The 10,272-nt window shown below is 39.3% G+C and overlaps 1 long non-coding RNA gene across 2 annotated transcripts in view; it reads left to right on the forward strand.

The window, feature by feature from the left end:
* The window catches only part of LOC147168694 (uncharacterized), a 34,223-nt gene that overhangs the window by 18,833 nt on the left and 5,118 nt on the right, over positions 1-10,272 (forward strand). For both annotated transcript variants that reach the window (XR_015095947.1, XR_015095946.1), the window contains one exon: positions 7,828-7,954. This is a non-coding gene — a long non-coding RNA (uncharacterized LOC147168694). The remainder of the gene's footprint in view (positions 1-7,827; positions 7,955-10,272) is intronic.

Raw genomic sequence — 10,272 nt, forward strand, 5'->3', positions numbered from 1 at the left:
CTTGACCTCTTTAATTTCCTGTGAGTGTTAATAGCACAGGCTGCATATAGAAAAAGGTAATTAGTGATCTCTCAGGCTATCCATATAATCTTGTATTAATAACTGGATGAACATTCTTCAGAATGAAAATCATCTTTCATTGCTGGAAGTTGCGGTTGGTGTCACTATAGTAGTAGCAAAAACACTGCACAGAGATGTAAATTTTATGTAAAGTCCTTGATAGTTGAGGAAGCTACTTAATCCAAATGGCTAAAATTTCATAAACAAACTATAGATAGTGACGTTGTCTATTTATATTGTGTAACTGCAACAAGATATAGAAAATAAATCAATATATATGCCTACACATGAATGTCAAAAATGCCCACCAAATTATTCGAGGCTAACAATTAGAGATTGTGATTAGCATGAGCGATTAGCGTTTTAACAAGTCAACAAAACAGCATTTACAATTGCGCTAACATATAAATGCGTGCTCATTACATATAGTAGGCACAGACGAGACAAGAATGAACCACAAGAAAATGTTAGAGTGGAATTCTCTGGTCGTTTCAGTTAAGGCGATACACTTACCTGTTTCTGACTACAATTTTACACACATGCAAATAACACCAACCACTAGGTGGTGGACCAACACAATTTACAAACTCAAAACAATTAACATAACGTTCTAAAGTGCACACATTTACAGCAGTCTGTATACACAAATAGTCAAAATGTATTAATATACAAAATACAATTCTATACTAGATAAAGCAATTTCTGGAGAAAAATCTTAATGCTAAAATTCTGGAATGAAAAAATATAGTAACATGGATGAATGAAGTTGAAGTTGTTGAAAGATATGGAATTATGTTGAATGATATTGAATGATTTGAAATGATATTTAACGATGTGTTGAATGTGTCATTTGAAATGAATGGAGGAAGATTTTGGGGTCAAAAATGTAGAATTATGACGAATGGGGAAGGGTTTCGTGCGGGTGAAATAGATTGAATGGTGAGGTGAATTGAGCTGAACATCTTGACTTTTTAACAGTAACAATACTGAATTTTGAGTAGGAATGGTACGAGCCCTTTGCCGTAACCCACACCCTAGGAAATGAGTGGGAAACTTTGTTGGTGAAAAATGAGCAATATTTAGTGAAAATATGGAATTTTTGCTATGTGGGAATTGGGGGAATGTTGAAAATTGATCTCAGGATTAACATTTTGAATTGTGAATGAGGGTGAAATGTTGACTGTCTCAATAGAAAAGAATGGGGATTTTTTTTTAGGGTAAAAAATAAAATTGTGGGAAAACCATTAATGGTTGTAATGAGAAAAATAATAGCGCACAAAGCATGAATTTCTGGAACATATTGAAGTTGGACCGGGTTAAATTGGTCGAAAAATGTAGAAGTAGTTGGTAATGGTGGAACAAAAAAAAAGTATAATAACGTGTGAATGCTTTTAGCAAAATCAGTCATACTGACCAACAACAGTGATGTGCAAATGAATTTATGACTGAAACAGCTTTTGAATTATTCATTTAAGCTTTATTTCAACCTGGCAGCAGACAACAGAGGTACTTAAATGCCAAACAAGTTGACTACAGTACATTTTTAAAGATGTATTCCCATCTGTTCACTCTTTTGCTTGTTTTTCATCTCTTCAACAATAGCTAAATTACCTCGAATGACGAATGCACTTTAACACTAAACTAAAGACTGCTTAATGTGGAGTCGAATGATTGCTGTGCCGAGTCGCACAATATTACGTTAACTGTAATTACTATGACCATTTGGATGCGGTAGCGGAAAAGGCGCCCGCTGTAAGGTATTACACAAGCGCTTTCCTGGAATCAAAGAATCATTTCAGTCTGCAGCAAGTGTCTTCTGTTGCCTAGCAACTCTTGCACTGGAGACGGCTTATGCCGTCTGTTTGTGGAGGTAAATCAGGGGGCAAATCTCCCTTCTCAAATTGCCGTATAAAGGTGGGCAGGGTCAAACTCGGCTAGCCGACAGGACTTGTTTTCCCAATTGTTGTTGTACTGTGTTGCTTAAGCGCGGGCTCCCTAGGGGGCGAGTGTGCCGCATTTGAAATAAGATGAGGCGATATAGACCAAGGACAACATGTCAGAGTAGGCAGTGATGGGAAAGTAACATTTAGCTTGCTGACCATGTAAGGCTTACAAGCTCTCCCAAATGGTGAAATTAACTCTGCTTGCCACCTGAGCTGTCGTGTCCCCAGGCCAGGCTGCTGCTCTGTTCAAAGCATGAAAATGCGCTTTGTGGAGAGCAGCCGTGTCTGCTATGTATAATTGCGCTGGTGGCTTCTCACACATGTGAAATGCAAATGCCCGTAGCGATTGTTCTTCCTTCTCGCAAGGTTTCTTGATTCTTGTCCGTCACGCTTCACTAAAACAATTCCACATCGCCGCCAGCAGATCGGCTCCTCGTCTTTTCTTCCACTCTTCATTAAAGTTTCATGGCCGATTTTTTACTTTGATAACGTATGCATATTGCATGTCATGCTAGAGGATGCAGGTAGCATCACAGAGGCGGGTGAAAGTCTGAAAGCAGTCGGATATTTTCCCCACTGCGTCTTTGTGAGCGTAAACTGTCATGTGCCTGTGCAGGTTCCTCCCTTAGATCTTCGCAGATGTGTCGCTGAAGGTTATGAAACGCCTTGACACATTTGATTGCGATTCTGGAACTCATTCAGCCACACCACTGTGACAGATACGTTATTGGTTGTGCTACTGTGCTGGTTTAAATTCCAATGGGTTGTCATACTCCCCCCGCCCCCCACCACCTGCAATGACAGGTTACGCATGTGCAATCTGTGGTATGTCATCCTTGAGTTTTCTTAAGAAAGAAACAAAGAACGAAGTATTGCGTACCCAGACTGATTGGCAAATCCATTTCCATACTCTGAAACCGTATATGTTCACTGATTCTAATCACAGATGGATTATGTGGAGAAAACTAGCAGCCAACACCTTTGAAGGGGAATGTATCCCATATCTTGTCAATTAAATTTATATCCATCCATTTTCTGTACTGCTTATCCTTATTAGAGTCATGGATGAGCCAAAGCTCATCCCAGCTGACTTCAGGCGAGACCCTGTGGTCGCCAGCCAATAATCACAAGGCAACAGAGACAGACAACCATTCACACTCACATCCACACCATCACGGAGCGGGAACTCATGGAATGGAATTGAATTAATTGCACATCACGAGTACAGAGCAACGAAATTCACATCACAGTCCAAGAGACATAAAAAACAATGACCTACAGAGGGAGACGTAACAGGAAGCCGAAGAAATGAAAAAGAGCAACATAGGGAAGGGGGAAGAAGAAAAAAAAAATGGCCTCAAATTGTGATCTAAGGGTGGAGCGTAGTATGGGTTGGGGAGAAAAAAAAACTCAGCAAACAGTCACATGAATAGAAGACTCACCCAAGCGAGTGAATACCTTCTGTTACAGCCACCAATCAAACAAACAAACAATATGTAACCAATGTACACCTTCCGAATGTGCTCGTCATGTCATTAGGAGTCACGCATTATTCACTGTTTGTAAAATGTATCTCAGAATGTTCTTCAATTCTATTTTGTTGCTTAGTCTAACATAACAAACTGCAATGAAATCACAAACATAACAAATCCTACAGTAACTTTGGTTTAACTCCTCTGTATAGTGGTTGCACTGTAATTCCAATTTAGACCACCAGACGGCGGCACACTTGTTTGAAGTTTGTGACCATGTAATTTTCAAAGAAGAAGACCAAAACCGGAAGTACAGCAAAGCGTAGTGTTTGCTGAAAATTGATTTGAAATTGAAAACCTTGAACTGAATGCTATCCATTGTAATCCTGTTGTTTAAAGCTACAGAAAGCGCTGGCGGTAGGATCATTTCAAAATGGGCGTGACTATTGATGTATATTGTGAGATGATAAATTAAATTTGTTAGTTTGGAAACACAGGATTTGTAAACTGTAAACACATATACTCGGTATACTGATTGTACAACAACTCTCTGGCCAACTCCATGGCGGCTCCCACCATCATGAATCTATATGACTGGCAATAATCTTAATATTCAAAACAAAACGTATGCGTTTACAAGCTGAGCAGAGGACTGACAGAGAGAGTACAGTTGCTCTTCTAGTGCTTTCCAGCTCAATGGCTAATGTCTTGGCTTGGTCTCTTTTCTCTCCTTTTGCACTCTCATTCCTTTTTCCCGATGCTTTCTGATGCATTTGCGCTACTCTCCTCTAGCCCCGAAAAAAATCACTTTGTCACATAGGGATGCATCATTTCACACGCTAAATTTTTAAAAACTGGAACTGGAAATCCTTTCTCAGCATGCAATATCCATTAGGGAGAAAATTATTCATATGATTCCCCCTGCATTATTGATCTATTAATGAAGAGAAATATGTGCAATCTAACACCGCCCGCATTGTTACCCGCCAATACTGTATCTCTCAGGAGTCCAGGTTCCCCTTTATAAGGCACAACTGTAGGCTCACTGCATAATGTGAAGGGAGGAATGACTTTTGATCACATAGTAATGGGATTTAAAGTGCCCTCATCCTTCCATCACCTCTGCAGGAGTCACTTCCTGGAGGTCCCATATATCTTCCTTCTCGAGGTTGTTGAGGTCCAGCTGCTGCTTTTTACTCCATATTTGTTTTATTGTGGGATTGTCGGCTAGGTGCTTTGGTCTGGAGGGCACACACACTCGCATGAATAACGAGTAGTGTACAAAAGCCTTCGCTCGTCCTCCTTTGCAATGTCGCACCACCTGAATGCATCACAGACCATGACCTTGAAAAGGTTGCGATACAAAGCAGTCAGTGTAATTTTTTAAAGAATCATCCTGCGTTTAGGGGACAGTCTCAGCCAATTGAAAGGTTTTAATATTGAGTGTGTTTGGCTGTGGAGCTTTGTGGAGCTCTGCTGGGTGGGGGTGAGCAGATGGAGAGCTTGCAGGTGGCAGAACGTGTTGCCGGCACAAGCAGGGAGTGGAGGAGTTTTTTTTATGTCAGCTTGCTTTTATATGCAAACCTCCGCAGGGTTTCACATAGAAACGTATTGAGGCTTAGAAACACACCTGCAAAGACAACACCAGACAAGTTGACGGTTCAGTGAGTCCCTCACTCATTTTCCCGCATCCATGCAACAGATGAACACTCAGTTGGATCATATGGATGTGCAGTGAACAAAACGTGACAAGCCTGCACAGGACAGTGGAGACGCTTAAGTTGAATGCTGCACGTGGTACAAAATGTTCAACCAAAATGTTTAGATGTTCTTTTCCATTTCGTTTCTGGTGTCATTGAGATAGCTGTGGAGCCATCAGCTTGAAGCTTTTAAACCACCGGAAGTCAAACTTAATTTTTTTTTAGTTAAACTTAATCAGTCTTGAAGGATCCGTTGACTCAAGCTTTTGCGGATGCTGTTGCGTGGTTTGTCCACAGCAGATCCTGTTTTGAGAAATTTGCCACAAAATTTGCTAGACATGGTAAAAAAAAAAAAACCGGCTAAGCCAAAGTGATTTGTGTTTGAAAATTATTAATTCAGTGACGATTCTTTCCGTAGGGGAAATGTGCTTATATTAAGAGCAGGAAAAAAAGCAACTTCTGGAGAATTTGCGTCCGAATGATGAATAAAAGAAATCTGAGATTGATGTGAAATGATTATGGGATGATATTGAATAAAATTGAACCAGGTGGAATGTTATAGAATGATATTGAAATTTACGGAATGATGTGCAATAATATTGTTAAAAATAAGTAAGATTTACATGAAAGTAATAACGTCAATGATATGGAATGTTATTAAAAGATGTGGAATGATATAGAACAGGGGTGCTCAAGTTCGGTCCCCGAGAGACCTTATCCAGCCTGTTTTACATGTTTCTCTCCACTAACACACCTGATTCATGATCAGGATCGTTATCAGGCTTTTGCAAAGCTTGCTGATTAGCTGATCATTAGATTCAGCTGTGCTGCAGGAGGGAAACATGGAAAACAGGCTGGATAGGGGCTCTCGACGACCGAACTTGGGCACCCCTGCTATAGAATGATGTGGAATTATACTGGTAAATAAATTTAAAAAAGGGTGCAAAATGTTGGTGAAAATGTTTGAATTTTTGGTACTCAGCAAATGTGAGTGTCGAAAGCTGTACCCAAGATGAATTGAATGAAGATTTTGTCTTTAGAATAGTAATGATTTGAATTCTTGTGGAATTGCAGGAAAGCTGTGACTGTTGGGATGGAAAAACTAATAGACGGTATGATGTGAATTTCTAGAATATACTGAAGTTGTAATGGTGAGAAATGTGGAAGGAGAAGCACATCAAAAAAAGTGCAGAAAAAACCCCGTAAAATGTTGTGGAATTGCTTGTATGAATGCTTTCAGCAACCAATGACATAGAACAAATTCATATATTCATCTTTGCAACTTCTACTGTACAACAATGCATATGTTTGCGTACATTTCTAATATTGTACATTAATGCGGATGCAATCACATTTGACAGCGAGTGCCCAGATGCTTTCATGTTTGCAAATTGAGTTAAATCCCGGAGACATTGCAGAAGCTGACCTTTCACCACAAATAAACAATTGCACCGATGCTGCCGGTTCTCTGCAGCCCCGCAGCTTTTACAGGTCAGAGAGAGTAATCTGACTTAAATCTGGATACATATGCGGAAACACTAATGCTTTTGGCAGTACAGTGTTGTTAAACAAACAGAAGTAAAACACAACAACAATGAATTATGACCTGACATTTGATTTTGTTTTATCAAATTATTGCGTTTTTGTTAGATTTTTTTTTCTTCTGCCTTCCTGTCTTTCTTTGTAATAGCATCAAGATGACCCTTACCTTTTTCCTTACTTGATAAATAATTGAAATGCACTTCTCCTTTGATATGGACTTTAATGCTTTTCCCCCAAAACCTTGGAAGGCTGCATCCATAAGTGCTCTTTAGAAAGTTTAAAGTGCACCAGGTCAGAACAGACATTCATTTCTTTGTGACCGTTTCGTTCAAATTGAAATTATTTTTAATGCATACACATTTTCAGTTAAAAACATGCATGAGGACCTCACTGAGTAAGATAGTGGTGATTTGAATTCATATTCACAAATTTTAAGATTTTGAATGCTGTAATCTTGTCAATTCTAGACTTCCAAGGACTGCGGGCTGTGCCCAATAAGAGTTACTTGTTCTTCTAGAATGACCTTCAGAGTTGACTCAAACTGGCCTCATTGGTCTCTGCATGGTTTTAAACTAAAAAATGGAGCCTTTGTCCTGATGGCCGTTCCACTCCAATGATTGTCTTCCTTGCCACTAATAATCACAAAGACTGTAATGTACAGAATGGGGAAAATGGAGATTCCCATGGCAAATACCTATCTTGAGCATGCTGTAAATTCATGATGCTCTGCAAAGTACTTGGCTAAACAGGTCTTTGATGTTGTCTGGGGTGTAGAAGACCTCCAAGGTAAAAGTAAATGAGCTAGTGAATTGAATAATTCATATTCAGTGGCAAGGTCCAGCGAGACAGCATAAAGGTCACGCTCTCTCTTTGACTTCTGTATCTTTTCCTCATACTATGGCTGACACATCCTTCTGAAAGTTGGTGTGCCATAAAGCCATTGCTTCTGATTTTGCTGGTCATCCTCTTGGTCACGATGGAGAATTTTTTTTTTCACATTGACTTCTGATAACACAATCAACTGGCCAATGGTTCTAGAGTTGTTCTGTTTTGGGATGAAGACTGTTACAGCTCTTTACCACTATGACAATTTCTATGTTCTTACTCCAGGAGGGTCTCAGGTGCTTCTGCAGGACTATTTTGGCTCCATGACAAGTCTTGTACGTGGCGCCATTTTGACATGGAATTGAGGATGCTCTTGCTATCTCGACAACACTGTCAAGATTCATTTAAGATGGTATGTATTGCACAGTCATGTCAAGCTCATTCATCGTATGCTAAATGCTATAGTTTGTCAGTAGAGGAAAAAAAGACAGCTTACTGTCTTATCCAATCCAATTGCAATCATCACTCAGTTGTTTGTAATTCCGCCCCACCCCCACTCCCACTGCCTAGTAATTACACTGAAACACGGCATACACGCAAACAAGTTTAAAAAAATGCCAAAGGACTTAAACCGCCTGCTGTGTGGTCATTCCAATAACACATTTTGCATGACAACACCCACATACGTCATGCTGAAAGCAGACTTACACCGCCAGAGGTTTCTTGTAGTGTTACAGACCAATAAAAAAAAAAAGACTCTACAAAGATCTTACTCATCTGATAGCAATGAGGACAAGAATAAATCTGCACGTTAGTACCGGTACTCATTGTAAAGCAGCTGCGTAGCAGGAATCTCAAGCGATCGTTGCTATCAATAATAAAATGGTTAGCGATGAGGAGGCCAAAGACGCATTCAACGAATACATTCAGATTGATTCATTTAATCTCTATGAAACCTTTGAATGAAATGCATAGTAATACCTTGTATCACTCTGTGAAAGCTGGATTGAAGAGTTATTACTCTCCGTTCATCTCTTGTGCCTGGTGTGAGCCAAACATCCATTAAGATAGGAAGAAAATCCCAAAAGAACAAGTCCCTGCTAACGTTTTGGAGGTACGATATGTAAACAAAACAAAAACAAAGAGTTCTCCACCGGCATCGCTGTGCTTATTACAACTCATTGAAGACAATTTGACACCAAAGCGATTATGCATCCAGGCAAGAAAATGTGAAATAGGAGCAGCGACGGGACACAAACTCCTAAACTGGCAGTAAAAAGTGATATTGTGTTGAAATGCTAATTATTTGGGAGGTTTTGTTCCAGAGGCATGCAGGGTGAAATTGGCCTATAAACACATTGGCATACTAATGTCTTGAGGTGCCTCCACCTTCTGCCTGCTCCGGAATAACCACAGCATTATAATTGACTCGTAGTTCACAATGGCAACGCATACATTTGCATCAAATAAAATTCACAATTTCTATGACTACTGACTGAGTCGGAGTGTGTGTGTGTACGCATGGCTGCAGGTGTAGCGACAAAAGAGATTTGTTGCATCGCTAATGCAGACTTGAGTGGTGAAATGAATTTGCTTTGAGGATGTGTTGCTGCTAACCTTGACAAGGTTCAGCAAATTGGTTAGGTTGCTTTGTCCTGCAGCTATTTTTCTTCCTCACTGTAAACATGGGAGCGTGAGATCAAAAGCTACAAATAGTGTATGAGAGCTCCGAATGGAAAAGTAATATTTAAAGCTACTAAATAAAGCAAATCTCATTCTGTTATTATTTCTAAATTAATCGCCATTTTAAATGCATTCAAAGAGCTATGAGGAGGGAGTACGTTAAGAGAAATTAGATGTCTATATAAAATGGAGATTGAGGAAACACTTCAAACTTTTTTGGGGGGGGACCAAAGAGGAAAGTCAAAAGTTTTTTCTTGATCTACCCGTTAAGTGTCTATTACTTAGTATACCGTATCAGTACTTTCTTTTTTCTTTAAGAAATTCCAAAAGGATATGAGTTACTCAACCCACTCTTCTTTAGTAGGTAAAATACATGCTATATAGGGTTTAAGTATTGAGATTGATTTGGCCAGTCAAAAACCTTTCACTTCTCGCCCTTGATGGACTCTTGTTTTTGGGTCATTATCTTTCTGCATGATGAAGGATCTCTCAAACCATTTGGATGGCTATTTGTCTAAATTAGCAGACAAAATGTTTCGGTTGACATCTGAATTCATTTTACTGCTGCAATCATGTGTTGACATCGCATCAATGAAGAGTAATGAGCCCGCCCCAGAACAAGCCATGCAAGACCAAGCCATGACATTACCTTTACTGAGTTTCAGAGATGAGCTTGTGTGTTTAAGATCAATAACATATCCTTTATTTTTCCGATGTTTTAGCATTCCCATCACTTTGGTAAAGGTTCTTCTTTGTCCCATCAGTCCATAAAACTTTCTCACAGAATTGTTGAAGATCTTCTTTTCACTTCTTGATCAGTTCTGACCTCCCTATTCTTCTTGCTCATGACCATTTTGTATTTTCTGACGTTGTTTCTAATCTAAAACAAAATACAATGATTTTGCAAATCCTTTTCAACCTATATTCAATTGAATACACTATAAAGACAATATATTAAAGATTGTAGTTTTTGATTACTTTTTGCTACTATTCTCTCATACCTGTAACACATTCTAAAAATCTGGTACAGGGGCAATAAAAGACTGG

The sequence above is a fragment of the Leptonotus elevatus genome, chromosome 9 (assembly GCF_054856555.1).
Source record: "Leptonotus elevatus isolate MCC_2025b chromosome 9, RoL_Lele_1.0, whole genome shotgun sequence".
Lineage (NCBI taxonomy): Eukaryota > Metazoa > Chordata > Actinopteri > Syngnathiformes > Syngnathidae > Leptonotus > Leptonotus elevatus.